This window comes from Canis lupus, chromosome 13 (assembly GCF_003254725.2).
Source record: "Canis lupus dingo isolate Sandy chromosome 13, ASM325472v2, whole genome shotgun sequence".
Lineage (NCBI taxonomy): Eukaryota > Metazoa > Chordata > Mammalia > Carnivora > Canidae > Canis > Canis lupus.
The window spans coordinates 39,642,873-39,660,303 of NC_064255.1; the positions used below are offsets into that span (position 1 = coordinate 39,642,873).

General features: G+C 48.6%; 1 long non-coding RNA gene across 4 annotated transcripts; it reads left to right on the forward strand.

The window, feature by feature from the left end:
- The first annotated feature begins 5,185 nt into the window (after positions 1–5,185).
- Positions 5,186–16,196, forward strand: LOC112662236 (uncharacterized). 4 transcript variants are annotated; one of them, XR_003138282.3, is made up of 4 exons: positions 5,186–5,941; positions 14,337–14,472; positions 15,319–15,505; positions 15,759–16,196. It is a non-coding gene; the product is annotated as an uncharacterized LOC112662236 (long non-coding RNA). The 4 variants fall into 4 exon arrangements; XR_003138284.3 differs by having other exon boundaries at positions 15,319–15,471; XR_003138283.3 differs by having other exon boundaries at positions 5,188–5,890.
- Positions 16,197–17,431: the final 1,235 nt, after the last annotated feature.

Genomic DNA, 17,431 nt, shown 5'->3' on the forward strand with positions numbered 1-17,431 from the left:
CCAGCGTGTCCTGGAGGGAGTGTTACATGATTTTGGTGCTCTACTTTTTGTGTCTGGAGCTCAAGTTTTTGCAGTTGCCACCTGGGGGGATGCCCCTTAATTGCCTGGTTCTGGTGGCCAGGGGCACTTGCATTCCTGGGTCCCAAGAGACTGTGACAATCAGAGGGATGGTTCTTGGCAGGCAGGCTATCATCCCTATGGCACTGCACAGACGGCAGACCATGGTACACTCCCCAGTATTTCTGTGAAAGACACTTGTCTTGGAGTTTTGGTATGAGGTGCAAGATTCAGGTTTGGCACACATTTAGTGGCTTCTGGAATTGCTCTCAAAGAACATAGGCTGTGGATGCCATCTTGCTGCTTTCCCTCTGACCTGCTTCACCTCACCAGTATCACCCAGAAAAGAGTTTATATACTCTTCACAAATTATGTGACTGCTGCTCAGGGGACACCTCCAGATCCCTGGCTCTGGTGGCCAATGGGGCTTGCACTTGTAGTCCTATAGGACTGTATATATCTGCACACTTCAGAAAGTTGATGCCTGAGGGTCTGGTTTTAGTCAGCCTGAATCTAAATGCTGAGATCCAATCAATCAATCAATCAATCAATCAATCCATGCTGAGATCCTCCCCTTTGGGACATTGACAGGTTTTGGCACATTCTCAACCACTGATAGCTATTGAAGATGTAATAGGCTACTTGGAAAAGCACAGAGGTTTGGGAGAAAACCAAGAGCTGAGGCAGGGTTAAACCAGGGTCATCTCCTATACAAGGCCACTTCTCCAAGACTGGAAGAGGTATTTGTTTCATCTACCAAATAGAAACCAACATAGAGAGTCAAGCAAAGTGAGGAAGTAGAGGAATATGCTCCAAATGAAAGAACAAGATAAAACCTCTGGGGAAAACAAAGATAATGAAATAGAGATAAACAATTCAAGTGTTAAAGTGTACTAATTAGTGGTCATAAATATGCTGATCAAACCTGGGGAGCCAAAAGGATGAACACAGTGAGAACTTCATCAAAGAGATGAATAATATAAGAAAGTACCAAATAGAAGAAGTCATAGAGTTGAAGAATACAATAGCCGAAGTAAAAAAATATACTAGAGGGATTCAACAGCAGACCAGATGAAGCAGAAGAAAGAATCAGTCAACAAAAAGACAAAACAGTGGAACTCAACCAATCAGAGCAGCAAAAAAGCTAAAAGGATGAGAACAGGTGAAAATAGTGACTTACAGGGCAACATCAGATGTTCCCATCATAGGGTCCCCAGGCAACTAAAGGGAGAGGGAAAGAGAACCAAAAATCTTATTTGAAGAAATAATGGCTTAAAACTTCCCTAACATGGGAAAGGAAACAGACATCCAGATCCAGGAATCCCAGAGAGTTTTATATAAGATAAATCCAAAGAGACCCACAAGACATATAATTCAAGTGTTAAAGGTTAAGGACCAGGAGAGGATCTTAAAAGCAGCCAGAGAAAAACAACTCGTCACATACAAGGGAACCTTTGTAAGACTAGCAACAGAATTTTCAGCAGAAACTTTGCAGGCCACAGGAGAGCAGTATGATATATTCAATGCACTGAAATAGAAAAAAAAGGCTTCCAACCAAGAATTCTCTGCTTGGTGGTTATCAGTCAAAAATGAAGAAGAGATGAAGAGTTTTCCAGACAAACAGAAGCCAAAGGACTTCATCACCACTAAACTGACCTTACAAGAGACGGCAAAGGGATTTCTCTAAGCTGAAAATTAAGGGTGCTAATTAGTAACAAGAACACATGAAAGAATAAATCTCACTGGAAAGGCAAATATAGTGAAGGTAGTGGAGTAATCTTTTAAAGCTAGTATGAAGGTTAAAAGAAAAAAGTAGTAAAAAATAACTATAATTACGATAATTACTTAAGGGATACACAAGATAAAAAGATACAAAATATGATCTTAAACACGTAAAACGTTGGGAGGAGAGCTTTACAATGAGATCAAACTTAGGTTGTTATCAACATAAAATAGACTCAACTATAAAATGCCAAGAGTAAAAGAATTAATCTTATATCATTGTTGCAAAGATTAAATGAGATGATACATGTAATTTAGAATAGTGCTAGACGCACAGTAAGCTTTTATAATAATTTTTAAAATATTTTATTTATTTAATTGAGAGATGGCAAGCACAAGCAAGGGGAGGGGCAGAAGCAGAGGGAGAGGGACAAGCAGGCTTCCTGCTGAGCAGGAGCCCATTGAGGGGCTCCACCTCAGGACCCTGAGACCAGGACCTAAGCAAAGTCAGATGCTTAACTGACTGAGCCACTCAGGTGCCCTAATCATAATCATAATCATAATCATGATCATAAAATTTATTTTAAAATTTAAAAATATTATTAAAAGTTTATGATTTATTTGTACTAAATATTTTGTTTTATATTTTGTTTTTTTTTTTGTTTTTTGTTTTGCTTTATACTTTGAATTTGCTTCATTTTATTCTTTTTTTATGTTTGCCTCTTATTTTTGTTCTCGTGCTCTTTGTTAGTTTAAAGGTACACACAATTTGGCTGTAAATAGTTAGAATGTTCATCTGAAGTCTATGCAAAAATGTACTAGAACTTTCCCCATTGTCCTAGAATTGCAGCTAAAGCCCAATAGGCCATATTGGAAATGTGCTATTATTGAGGGATGATCTTCTCCCTCTGGGGCTTACAAGAATTGCCAAGAAGTATGTTTGGCCTGGCCCTACAACCACCTGCCTCCTTTCAAATGACCCTAGTCAATATAAAGCGAGGATTAAGAGTGAGGAGTTAGCATTAAGGGGGTGAAGTGTTTGAGACTGTTCCCTCCACTCATCCTAACAGAGACCTCAAGAGACCCACAGGTCAGGACAGGGTGTCCTGAAGGAAGAGGAGACTAGCCTTTCATTCTCCAGTTATGACTGCATAGCCAGGAGACTTGTGATTTGTCCCCAGGGCTTGTGACCATATAGGAGATAATTATTATGAGTCAAGGCACGGAACATAATCGGTATTTAGACACAAAAGAGTGCATTAGTAGCAAAAATACTAAAAAGATACTGAGGGACACCTGGGTGGCTCAGGTGGTTAAGTGGCTAACTCTTGATTTTGGTTCAGGTCATGATCTCAGGGTCCTAGGATCAATCCCCATTATCAGGCTCTATGCTCAATGTGAAGTCAGCTTGAGTTTCTCTCTTTTCCTCTTCCTCTCCCTCCACTAATGCTTGCTGTCTCCCTCTTTCCACTAAATAAATCTTTTAAAAATCTTTTTAATGTTTTTTTTTTATTTTTAAATATCTTATTTATTTATTCATGAGAGACACAGAGAGAGGCAGACACAGGCAGAGGGAGAAGCAGGATCCCTGTGAGAAGCCTGATGTGGGACTTGATCCCGGGACCTTGGGGTCATGACCTGAGCCCAAGGCAGACACTCAACCACTGAGCCCCCCAGGTGTCCCTAAATAAATCTTTTTTAAAAAGTAAAAGAAAAAAAAAAGGGATATTGAGCTAATTTTTGTAATTAGCATCCCATGTGTGCCAATTACAAAAAACAGTTTTTAGGCTACTATAGCAAAAGCTAGAAATTTGAGGTGTTTAGCATCATATCCTTCCAAGAGACAGTGCAAGTGTAGTGGTTAAGCATTGATTTTAGAACTGGATTATATGAGTTCAAATCTTAGTTTTCTTTTTGCTCGTTGGTGGCCATTTACAGCTGGGGTCCCCATGCCTCAGTTTGCAGTAAGTGGTATTCAGCTTGAAGGGGGTGTTGGCCGAATTAAGAAAGTTGGTGTATCTAGAGCTGTGCTGTCAAACGGAAGAGACCAATGAGCCATATATGTAATTTAAAATGTTCTGGTAGCCTCATGAAAACCCAGAAAAGGGGAATAGGTGAAACTAATTGTAATAATATATTTCATTTAATCCAGTACATCCAAAATATAGTTTCAATGTGTAATTAATACAAAATTATTAATGAGATATTTTACATTAGTTGTCTGACTCTTCGGCATCTGTAATTTATACTTACTGCACAACTCAGGTTGGACCAGCCTCATCCCATGTGCTTATAGCCATGAGCGGCTGGTGGCCACTGCGTCCGACAGCACAGCTGTAGGATGTTTAGAAGAGCGCCGGGTGCATGCAAGCTGTCATACGAGGTTTATCAATTCTTTTACCTTTCAAATATTTTTCAGATGGATCACCTTTTTCCTTCTCCACTGACATGCCCGAGACCAATTTATCATCATCTTTGCCAGGAAAGATGGATTAGCCTCCTACCTTGGCGCCCCCCATATTCACTAGCCACAGCCCTTTGCTCTCTGTTCTTCATACTGAAGTTCAAGGCATCCTTTCAAAATATGGGTCTGATCATACCCCCACTCCTTTGCCCCCGAACCTTCCCTGAGCCACGTTCGTGCTCCTCTGAGCTTTGCCACTAACCTTTGTTTAGTTCTTTGTGGAGTCCTTGGACATGTAACCCCATCTGTAGCCTTCCCTGCATGCCCCCCTTCCTTTGTATCTTCTTGGGAAGCCCTTTCTGGTGGCTTCGGTCTCTGTCAGATAACTTTGCTAAACTGCAGGCATAGGATCCTGTTCTTTTCCCAACGCTCTTTTCTCTGTTTGTAATTTTGCTTTTGTTAGTGCAATAAATTAGTTAACCTGCCTGCTGCCCCATGTAGACCATAAATTCTTTCAGGGCAGGCACTTCATTGGTCTTTGTTCACCATTTTGTCCCCTCCATCTAGCTCAATGCCTGGCACTTTGTGGGCCCTCATGAAATATGTTTAAATGAACTACTGAAATAAGTAAACATGCAAATATTGCCCGACAGGACCCAGCAAAAACAGAGTGAGGGGAATTTAAACCAAGGAAGAAAATGACACAAGGTCAGCTTTTAGTTTAAATTATTAAAAGATAAGAACAGAAGGATTCTAGAGTAGAACGATGCACCACGTAACAAGATGCAGAAGGCTTCACAAACATGGGAGTACCAACGTTTGGACTGACGTAGACAAAGCCGTGAGCAGACGGTGTCCTTAACCCAAGTGTATAAAATCAGCCTGTAAGGAAGAGAAAGAAAAGGAGGTGGGGAGCATGGAGGAATATTGTGGGCCGTCTTTTACTTCTCTGGTGCCTGAGAAAGGAAATGAGTTGGGCATGGGGGAGTATGGCTGGAAGAGGAAGCTTGGGGCCTTTTGACCCAGATTTTACACGATAGACCTGTACTCTCTTCTCTGTAAACAGCTGAACTATAACGGAAATTCCAGGATCTCAGCAAATAGTAATGAAATGGAGCTGGTCAATGAGTCAACAAATGTTTTTATTTTCCGTAAGCTGCGTGCTGGGAACCCTGTGGAAAGCAAGACAGCTTGGTGTCCGTCTCTTTAGGTCTAGGGATGACATCAGTTTCATACTTCCTTTTTCAGTTCTCTGTCAACTGAGCTCGGACCAGGCCAAGTAAGGGTTAAAGTGGAGTGTGTGGACTGGACACGTAAAGTAAGTGACGGTAAAGGTGGTTCAAGGGATCCCACCAATAAGGCCGCCTACTACGTCTACTACGCATTAGAGGACGGGGGAGACCCTGACTTGAAGAGTTCTCCAATATTGCCCCCCTCTGGAGGGTAGACGACTACTCCCAAGAAATCATGGAAAATGGATGCGAGCGTCTGCTCACTGCCGACGTGAAGTTTCTGTCCAGTCGGTTGGGTGGAGTGAGAACACCAGAGAGAGGAGCAAGTCGACTCCATCTTGGATGAGCCGCCTCGTGCCCCTCCCATAAACTGATCACGGAGTCTCAGCGACGTAACCCAGTAGGGATTTAGTCCGCGCTCACATAGTGTCTGTTGTGCATCTGGCGGCTCTCTGGAGCAGCACGCCTTGAAGCGGTGAGAGAAACCCGGGGCTCTGTTATCTCGGCACGACTTCCAGACCTCCAGGTGACCTCTAGGTGGCCAGGGCAGTGGAAGAGAACTGTGGCACTCAGTCCCACAGCCTGCAGGGGACATATGTCACTGTCATTCACAACCCCCCGGGCAGAGGGAGTCACCGTACAGCCCCGGACTGCAAACGGGTCTGTGACGGGCCAGCTTCCGTGTGCCCAGGAAGGAGGGCGACTGGATGTTCGTGAACGCGAGGAATGTCCACCACGCAGGAGATGCACTTAGGGTGCCCCTGAAACACCCGAGTGGGAATCTCCGATACGCAGCTGGACACAGGGGTCTGGAGCTGTGGGTCTCAAACTTGACTGTGTGTAAGAATTATCTGGAGGAGACGGTTAAAAATTCAGATTCAGATTCCTGGGTCCTCGGCTCAGAGGCTCCACGGCGGGAGGCCTGGGTTAGGCCCCGGGGTCTGAACGTTTAGTCCCCGCGGAGACCGTAACTTGACGAACACGAGTAGAGACGTAGAAGCTCAGCCCCGTAGGGGTGGTGCCGGGCTGCCAGTGGGGGAGACCACGGCCACGACCCGCGGCCGGAACGTGGGGGCGGGGCAGATAGGAGAGAAAGATCCAGGGAAGTCCAAGGGGAGAGGCTGTGTGGAGAAGGCAGGAGGGCGGCGTTTACGGCCGGTGTGGGGTGGGGCTCAAGGGCTTCGAGGGGCCAGAGCCCGAGGTCGACCGCAGCTCTGCTCCCTGAAGAGTGGGTGGAAGCGGCGGGCAGCGTGGGCCCCTCCTCGAGGATGTTCGGCTGCAAAAAGGGGAGAAGGTGGCGGCTGAGGTGAGGGCGCGAGATCAGGGGAATCAGAAGAATCCATCGGGTGAAGCTTGGACGGGGTTACGGGCTGACAGGAAGGGGCCGGGGGTGAGGGTTCAGGTGGAGGGACGGGGACCAGGCCTCAGCTGCATCTTCCCCGTGGACAGAAGGAAGGATGGATGCTCCTCCTCTGTGGTGGAGGGAAGGGGAAGGGCTTGTCAGCTCCGGCGCCCAGGAAGTGCCAGGGAGGCGGACACGCAGGGGCCTGTCCCCCGTGACCAGCCGGGACCAGAGTCCTGTGCAAGCTCTGCCCACGGTTGGGACGCGTCGCCGACCCTTCCAGGCGGCCGCTGGCTTCGAAGCAGGCCTGGTCACTAGGGTCCAGGCAGGGTCGCAAGCCCCGCTCAGACCCCAGCCCTCGGCTCCGGGACCTCATCTAGGGGCCCGTCCCCGCCATCCCCTCTGTCCCCCCCAACCCCTCCATCCCCGCCGTCCCCTCCGACCCCTCCTGTCCCCGCTGTCCCCTCTGTCCCCGCCGTCCCCTCCATCCCCTCCATCCCTGCCATCCCCTCCATCCCTGCCGTCCCCTCCATCCCTGCCATCCCCTCTGTCTCCTCCGTCCCCTTGGTCCCCTCTGTCCCTGCCATCCCCACTGTCCCCTCCATCCCCTCCAACCCCGCCATCACCTCCATCCCCTCCGTCCCTTCTGTCCCCTTTGTCCCTGCCATCCTCCTCCATCCTCTGTCCCCTTTGTCCCCACCGTCCCCTCTGTCCCCATCATCCCCTCCGTCCCCTACGTCTCCGCTGTCCCCTCCATCCCCTCCTTCCCCGTCGTCCCCTCCATCCCCTCTGTCCCTGCCGTCCCCTCTGCCCGGTTTCTGCTGGCCCCCCGCTGGCAAGCAGGGCCCGGGCCGTGGCAGGACAGCGGAGAGGTGGGAGGGACCCGGGTATGACCATGGGGGCGGCGGGGGGCACCTGCAGGTGCAGAACCGGCTGAGGGCGCCGACGCAAAGGCCCGCGTGGCCCACCCCCCGTGCCGCGCACGTGGGCGCTCCCTGTCGAGCCCCGCGTGGCTAGTTTGTCTGGCGCTCGGGGCTGCTGGCAGTCCAGAACGAGCCCCTGGCCTGTTGGCTGCCGGCGACTACGGGGACTAGACGGGGCCCCAGGCCCGTCGCAAGCCCGTTCAGGACTAGAGCTCCGGAGGGAGGCGTCGCGGTCGCGGGTGCGGTGCTTGTGCCTCAGCCAGCAGGACACACTTTGCTCACAGCCAGACCCCTGTTATTTTTTTTTTTTCACCCAAGAAGTCGAATCCTGCGTGAATCCATAGTACATACGAATGAGGAGGCGCTTGTAGTGTGTGTGGCGAGGACCCAGGAAACCACGGACCTCACAACCCTTTTTAGGCAATGTTTTCCTAATTGTGCCCCCTAAACTTTTCTTTTATTATTTACTTATTATTATTATTTTTTTTAATTATCGGATTTGGTTGACGTACGACGTTACGTTGGTTGCCGGTTTACAACAAAGTGGTTTAACAGGACATCTGTTCCGTCTTCAGCCTCCATCCTGCTAAATGGAACCGCCGACCGATGCGTGTTACATGGCTGTGGGCGGTTGGTATGGATGATGCTGCGTCATAAGTTTGCAGACTTTTTCTGTACACGTCTCATGTTTTGTGGGCTGTCCAGTCTGTCGCAGCCACTCAACTCCGCTCCTGTAGCCCCAGAAGTGTCTCAGACGATAGGTCAGTAAATGGGCACGGCCACCATACCGCTTTTCTTGCTGTGTCATAAATCATCACAGACTTAGTGGCTGAAAACCATGCGCATTTATGGCCTCACAGTTTCCGTAGGTCAGGAGTCCGCTCAACTGGGTCCTCTGCTCGGGCTACCATCAAGGTGTTTCAAGGGCTGCAGTCTCATCCGAGGCCCTGGGATCCTCTTCCAAGCTCAAGGGCCCGCTGGTGGGATGCAGGACCTTGTCCGTCTAACTCACGGCTGCTTGAGAGCAACACATGAGCTCTCTACTCATCTTACTCATCTCAGCCGGACACTTGGGGAAGGCCTAAGGCGTCCTTTAAGGGCTCATCCGGTTAGGGCGGGCCCGCCCAAGGCTGTCTTCCTTTGGTTACTTCACAATGAACGGATTGAAGGCCCTCATTACACCTACAAAATATCACATCCCCTCACCTTTGCTATGCAAGGTAACATAATCCTGGGGCGGGGGGGGGGGTGGGGGGCACCTCATCATAGTCACAGGTCCCACCCACACTTCAGAGAAGGAGAGATTACAGAGGGAGTGGGAATACGGGGGGCTGGCTACCTTGGACTTCTGTCTACCGCATCTGTGTGCTAACAAAACGACAGAGGTCCTGGGAAATGTGAGCGTCAGAGCTCTTTTCCCCTGTCACAAAAGTAGTATTCTTCTCTTGATTATTTTTTCGACCCTTTAAATATGTAAAAGTCACTCTTGTGGGCTGGAGAAAACAAAAAGCCAACATCATCAGGCACTCGGCTGGACCTGTGGCCTCTGGTTTGTCACAGCCTGATGCCATCTGTGGAACGGAGTGAGACAGCTCTCGTGGCCGAGAGGGAGGTGGTTTCCAGAACCAGACGCTGGATCCGGATGTTAGGGCTCTGCAGTGTGCGGAGCAGGGCTGGAGTTTGAGGGTGACCTGTTGGGATGGAAGACGCTCGATCCCTCCAAGACCTAACAGAGAGCAGAGCCACAGCCCTGACCGTCGCCCGCACAGGGACGCGTGTGCTCAACCAGTGCTCCGCAGCCTGTTATCTCCCCGTTACCCTGTGAGGACGTGTTCTCCATGCTTATTGATGCAAATTGTCGCTTTCCTGCATTTACCTGTTCCAGTGCTTATTTTCTTCAAGGCTTCACTGGGATCCTCTGTGGGGCTGTTGCAACTTCACATAGTCAATCAGGGATCGGCTTGCTCTTTGGTGTTACGGAAAATAGAATTCTGCTGAAACAGAATTTATGGCCAGAAAAACACCAAACAGAATAAAACAGGAAGCCCAAGCATTGCTTTTCATATCACAAGGCACAATCATAGTTTCAAATATGTGGATTGTACGTCTAGGCTAATTTTCATATTGTTTAAATCCAGATTTTCGCCTGCACAAACAAAAAGATGAACAACTGTGAAAAACGTCCTTGTTCCGGAAGCTCAAGAGAACTCTGCTCGTATTGTGTGAGACATTGGATCTTAGAATCATGATCTACTCATCTAGCCATAAATATACTTAAATGCGTATATGGCGCTTACTATGTGCCAGGCACTGTTCTAAAGATTTTATTTATTTATTCATGAGAGACCCAGAGAGAGAGGCAGGCTCCACGCAGGGAGCCTGATGCGGGGCCCCATCCCAGGACCCCGGGGTCACGCCCTGAGCCGAAGACCCCTCGGCGTCCCTGCCAGGCACTGTTCTAAGCCCTATGCAAGTAGTAATTTGGTTAAGCCTGGTAATAACTCTTCAAATACAGTGTTATTAATATCATGACAACAAACCGAGGCACGGAGCAGGATTTAGTCACATGACCAGTATCTCCTGACTAAGGAGTGGCTGAAATGGGATTTGAACCCCAGCAATTTCCATCCAGGGCCCGTTCTTTCAACCACTATCCATAGTACTTCCCCAGCATATAATAGTAATTTCTAGATGTCTCCTGAACATGCTGTTGTGATTCATGATGCACAACTAGTTGATAAGATATTTAAATGAAAACACTGAAATTAGTGTGAAAATTCTTGCCAGGTGACTGAAATGGCCAATTAAATGACCATCTTTCCCCTGGTCTCAGCCTCGCAGCCTTGTTGATTAGCCTGTCAGGGTGTCCTGTGATATTTCTAATGCCAGCTTTGAGATTCTTTCCCAATAATGGCGATATCAGAATCTTGGTAAGGATCAGTTACATGGCACACATTTGCAACGACTGTATTAATAATTCATCAGATTTTTTCAATTGATGCAGAAGTTGTTATTGTAAAATTATTCAAAATTTGTTACATTTCTATAATACGAGTGAAGACATTGAAATAATTGTGTGATTTTATCAAAGACAAATCTCGTCCTATTCAAACATAAGATTTCTGATACGGATGCCTGTTCTCAGAAGAATACTAATAATGTCTCGATCATCACGTGCTTAGTTTTTATCAGCTGAAAAAGTTCCATTGTCAAGACATTTTCCGAAGACCCTAAATCAAAACAAGGCCATTGCAATTTTCCATGACACTTTTTTTAAAAATGGAGAAGCATAAAGTTTCTCCATGTGAATCTTTGCATTTTAATCAGAATTGAAGAGAAAGATAAAAATATGGTTTCCTTCTAAAAATAAAAGAATTTCAGAAGAAAATCGCCAGTAATGTTAACTATTTGTTGTGATGTGGATTTGGTGAAACGGCTGAGGGGATGGGAGTAGAATTACCCGCCTTGAGAAGGAATATATTGAAAAGCCTTGAACAGTTTTGCTTCACTTGGAAAAAATGACAAAAACTTGTTAAAAGGCCCTGGAAAGGATTATCTGAGGAAAGCAGGGAATAATTTCTGGGATATTTTGTTTTCTGTTGCTGCAGACTTTTCAAAATGGGATCCTTAAACTCTCGCTTGAATAGTTGTTTGCTGAGTGGAAGCAGAAGAAAACAAAATTCCACAGAAAGATTTCCATGGAGAAACATCGTACTATTCCAGGGTTTCATGCCACATGGTATATGGTTCCAGTTCATGAGATCATTTTTGCTGACAGTTTTTGGAGGATTACTAAAATAATTGATATAAAAATCTCTCTTGGTAATCAAGTGAATTAGACTTTCCAAGAGCTGTTTGGAAAAAAAAAAATTTCTAACTTCACATGTTGAATTCTACAAATGGGCACAGACCCTGTCATCAGCTTTGACAGAGATGATGAAATTGTACTAAAGTAAAATCATATTAATCCGTCTGTAATTTTTTTGCAGAATTTTTAATTAAGCCCCACATACATGTACCCGTGTTGGTAAAAGGCAATGGGTTAAATGCATAACTCGTAAAAGTTATTTTTTTTTCTAATTTCTGAGGCTTCTAAAAATAAATTCACAAATGCAAAACACTGGTTGTCAGAACATGAATTTAAATTCGGGGTCTGTCAATATGGTCACCATATGAATGTTCTGGACCAGAACGAGTGTTCTGAGCCAGAAAGAACGAAGCAGAGCAGTCGCAGAGTGGATGTAAATGAGAGAACGATGAAGTGTGGGTGATTTGAGGATTAATGGGGACTTTTTTGTGTCCAGAAGGAAAACAAGGCTGACATAAGATGATTCTTGATAAGGTAATAATCACTCACTATCATCAAAGTGTAAGTACTTCAGCCAGAGACTGCTGAGCCCCAGGAAAGGGCTATTAGGCCTTGTTAAGGCGATCAGCCGCTTCCGTCATTATTTGTGTGCCTGGCATTTCACAATCAGAACTCGGCATCCGTGTTAGGAGGCCGCTGGAATTCACGAATTTGGACGGACAGATTGGCTGGATGACGACAAAGCGGGAAGGCTGTCTTTCTGCGCTGGACCTCAGCAGAGAGTGAGAAACACCGTGACGCACCCACGCTAGCCTGGCGCGCTGTGCTCGATGATGCTTCCCAAGCCGGCGCTGGGCGCGGAGAAAGGGATCCGGGGAAAGATGTGGTAAGTGGTGTTTTGGAACAACCAAAGGTGAAACTCACGCCTATTTCCTGAATAGAAAGTTATGAAATGGCTCATTTGCTCGTCCAACAAATCCTGAGTGTGTCCCGTGTGCCAGGCACCATCCCAGGCGTGACAGGCCAGTGAGCAAAGATGGGCCACAGGGCTACGAGTCCAGCAAAACCACAGGAAAGGAGATAAAACCATTATATGCAGGGCAGCCCGGGTGGCTCGGTGGCTCAGCGCCTGCCTTTGGCCCAGGGCGTGACCCCGGGGTCCCGGGATCGAGTCCCGCGTTGGGCTCCCTGCATGGAGCCTGCTGCTTCCTCTGCCTTGCCTCTGCCTTTCTCTCTGTGTCACGAATAAATAAATAAAATCTTAAAAAAACCTATTATGTGCAAGTTGGATTGACTGTGTATAAAAAAGCCACATACATATTAGGAGGAGGGATCTACTACCCGTGTTGTTACAGTAAACACTACTGGATATCGTGTATATATTTTTAAAAGGAAAAACTGCTTTTTCCTTTTAAAGATTATTTATTTATTAGAAAGAGCGCACGTGTAAGAGAGATCACGCGCGGAGCATGAGCGGAGTAGGGAGGGGCAGAGGCAGAGGGAGACTCCCCGCTAAACGGAGCCGGTGCGGGGCTCGTCCCAGGACCCGGAGATGCTGACCTGAGCTGAAGGCGGGCGCTGCACCGACTGAGCCACCCGCCTGCCCACAGTTCAACTTCTAATTAACGTTTCTTTTGCATGGAAATTATATTTGACTAATACATGCCAGGGGAGTCCGTGTGCTTCTTTTTAAAAAACGAATATTAACTATCGCATAATCCCAGAATTCTGTTCATCTAGTTTCTAAAGAAAATTTAGGTCATTATACACAATCGACCAAATTAAAACTGACTTGCAAAAAAAAAAAAAAGTGTTTTTAGCATATGTAACCTGGGAGATTTCCAACTTTGAGGAAAACTCAGACTCCATATAGTTCCACTTTAACTGCACTTCTTGTAGTTAAAAGCGTTTCCAAGAGATACGCACATTTAGGAAATATTTCTCACGTACTGAATTCTAGATGTTTGCATGACTTCTCAGATGGACCAGGAAAAGATTCTGATAGTTTCCTATAAAGGAATAGCCCTGAAAAGCACATAAAAATTCTGAGCACTTTACACAGCGCTTGGCACATAGTAAGTACTCATTAAATACTTGTAGACATGAGCAAGCAAATTGGGCATGACAAGTTAGCATCACGATAATTAGATAGTAGGGGCCGTCCCCGTTTTGTGAAATCGGAAGCTTTTGCAATTTTGGGAGCCCTCTAAAAAAAAAAGAATTCAAAATCATACGTATAAAATTAGGCATGAAAGTGAATATCCATTTAGAATGAGAAAATAAATCACTACAAATTATAATATTTAAAAGGATAGACAATTGTGAAAAAGCACTTCTTCTCGCATGTTTTTGGCTTCTCCCAGGATGTTTCATTTTGTCATATTTAATCAATAATCTGCAAAAATACACAAAACGAATCTGAAATTAAGGCATACAAAGGAAGAATGCAAATATGTTTTTTTTTTTAAATGCGATTGTGTAACCAAGTCACTGAGACCCTGGAACATGCCCCTATTGCCCTTCGGCCCCTGGCCCTGGGCTCTCATGTCCTGACGTTGGGAGAGCCAGTATGGGGGTGGGGGTGGGATGGGAAAGAAGCCAAGTGGTCCAATTCTGGGGGCCCCCGGTCACTCCTCCGTTTCCAGGCCTGGGGCCGAGCACCGGCACTTGGGCTTCATGGTGTTGGGACCGTGGCCCGTGACTGGCACCACCTGCCGCGTGATGGGCTCCCGTCCCCGACCTGCTCTCCAGCCAGGACAACTTTACCAACAGGGGGGCACCTAGTGTGACCTCTGATTTGCACAAATGGTGCAATAAAAGGGGTCCTTCTGGTCCTTTCTGCTCGCAGCTTCTCAGTAAAGGGACATCAGAGCTCATATGGCAACTTAGTGACCGAGGCACCTGTCACCAGTGACTGTCCTTACGGCCTCGATGCGGACTGGCTCAAGAGCAGGACGTTGTCGGGAGGACTCTAATCCTAAAAGGTCAGTCCTTAGCCCTGCTATCCTGCCCGGACCCTTTGGCCCAGACCCGCCGGGGCCCTGCCTCTCAGAGCAGGAGCCTCCTCCCTGGCCCGCCGGCCCTGCGGGGGCCTCTTCCCTCCCAGGGCACCGCCCGACAGCGGCCGCCCTCTTGCCCCGGACACTCTGCTAACTTGCCCAGCCTCCAGGCCACTGGGCCGCGTGGACCCTGAGTTCCCGGGGGTCTTGGCACTGAGGCCAAGCGGCGTCAGTTAGTTCCCCGTGGAAAGCAAACCTGGGGCTCAGCTTGCCTCCCGAGCCCGGGCACTCCCCTTCCTCACCGAGTGCGGTCGTGGTTGTGGGATCTCTGGGGTTAAGGCTGGGGGGTGCTTCTGGGCTTCCTTGAGGCTGGGCGCTGGTGAAGGTGACACACGGCCCCCGGGACCCAAGCTTGACCTTCTTAAGGCTCCCTGCCGAGCTAAACCACAGCTTGTCCATATGTGCAGGCTCGGGGGGGGGCGGGCACCCGCCCGGGGGACCAAGGGCTGAGGCCAGGCTCAGGGCTGGGGGAGCGGGTGACCCCATGACGGCGGTGGTGGCACTTCTCTGGTGTTGGAAGTGCCGGAAGCCGGGAACCCGCAGGACATGTCGCACTCCTGGTTCACGGTTCTGTGACCACACGGGTCTGTGTCCCTGTCGTGCTCACATTTAAAACTGGACTTTTTGTGTTTTTGTGTTTTTGTTTTCTGTTCTGTCTCTTCTGTCTCCCTTTCTTTTTCTTTTTCTTTTCTTTTTTTTTTTCTGTCTCCCTTTCTTCATCTGATTGATATTTCATCCTTCAAAACACTCTGCACTCGTCGCTGCTGTAAGGAGAGCCCTCCTGACGCCCCCAGAGTCTGCACTGGGCCCCCCAGGTGCTCCCGCGGCAGCCCGCCTGCCTCCACTGTGGGCTCCCACGGGGTCTGTGCTGTCTCGCAGGAGGAGCTACGTCTTTTGTCTTGCCGTTCCGATGTCTCGTGCCCAGTAAATATGCAATAGATGCTTGTTGAATGAATGAGTGAGTGAGAATTATTGACTTTTGGGGCATCAAACTATTCCAGACCCTGGTGATCTCAAATCCATCATCATATTCTGTACAAACTGATTGAATATCGATCCCTTGACATTGCTTTGAGTTTTTTTTTTTTTTAAAAAAAGGCCTTTTGAAACTATGATGTGCAACTGTAAAAAAAAAAAAAAAAAAAAACAAACCTGTTTCTACAACACACACATAGATACCAGTCTTATTATTTTATGATTATCCTTTGCAGGTAAGATGTGAGATGCCCAAGCTGCAGGCAGACCTGAACACATGCTTCACGAAGCTTCACTTTGTTCGCTCATAGAAGACAGTTTCGATTGAAAATCTTGGAAAGAAACAGCTTGACCAGGAGAAGATTTGCAAATAGTCTTTTATTTCACTTCCGCCATATGGTCTGTGCCCATATGCTAATCTTCAGGTCCTGCTCTCAGTGACCCTACCCCCTCGTCCTGGGACTCTCTTGTTGACACAAACCAGTCACACACCTAAGACGCTCGCAGTTTATTCACTTCCACGCAACTTTACTGAATACGTACTCCTCACATTCACTGTTGTTGAGATTAGGTCACGCGGTCAGGGTATCTGTATCCAATGTTTTTTTCTTATTCTTTCATTTCTTCAACAAATACAAAGCTTTCATGTCAGGGCACTGCGTGCTCCCGAAGCCATGAGAGGGAAAGAAAGGTCGATGCTTTCCTGATTTCAGAGAAATCTTAATTTAATTAGGAAGATAAGGGACACAGGTGTAATGTGTTGAGTATCAACAGGAGCCAACACTGTCAGGGACGACCCCTGGGGAGGTCCCTCGCTGTTGCTCTGCCTGCCCCTAGGATTTTCACCCTCACAAAAGGCCGAGTTGGGTGTGAGGGCGAGGAGATGTGGGCGGGTAGGTGTGCAGGATGAGGAGACGTGGGTGAGTGGGCCAAGCCTGGGGTATGGGGTCGGGGGGAGCCGAGCCTGGAGCTCCCGGGGGATGGAGTCGGGGAGGGGGGGCCCAAGCCCAGGGCCTTGAGGGATGGGGTCTGGGGGAGCCAAGCCTGGAGCTCCCGGGGGAGGGGCCGGGGGGGTAGGGGGAGCCCCCCGGGGTCCTGCTGGGCCACAGCCCAGGTGCTTCCAAGAAGCGGGAAGGGAGGGCACGGGGGTGGGGGTGGGGTGTGGGGCTCAGGGTGTGACCCTGGGTGTGCGCTCAGGTCCGGGTCTCAGGGTGGTGGGATGGAGTCCACGGGGGCTCAGCGCCCAGCCCGGAGGCTGCTGCAGGTTTTCTCTGGCCTGGCCCTGCCCCTCTCATAGGTGTGCACTTGCCCTCCCTCCCTCCCTCCCTCTCTGATTCTTACACACACACATAAATAAGTAAAATCTTGTAAAAAGCAAGTGGGGCGGGGAGGGGGTGGCTGGAGAGGGCCTGGTGCAGGGGTGTGGTGGCCTGCGGGCTCCAGGGGACGAGGCGCAGGGGCCTGCAGGTGCCGGGCAGCAGGTCTCAGGGGGCAGGGGCCCAGCACCCCAGTGCCTCCTGGGGACCAGGACAGGAGTGAAGCCGAGCAGTGCCCAGAAGGCTGCATCTATGCAGGAAGCCACCAGGCGAGTGCAGCCCGAGTCACAAGGAGCCTTGAGCTTGTCCCCTCTGCAGGGGCCACCGTGGGGGCTGGGGAGGCTCCGGGGCAACACCACCTTCACCCTGATGTCCTCCCCGGCCCTGCGGGGACAGCCGGTGGGAAATGAGACTCAAGGGCCTTCGCCGTAACCTTGACCCGGGCCTGGGCCTCTGACAACTGAGCGAGCGTCGGTTTGTGCTGCAGGATGGCCTCGCACCCCAGGTGTGGCCTCATGGAGGACCCGGGGCGGGGGGGGGGCTGGGTGCAGCACAGCTGGGAGCAGCGAGGGGAGGGGACGGAGCGTCTCCAT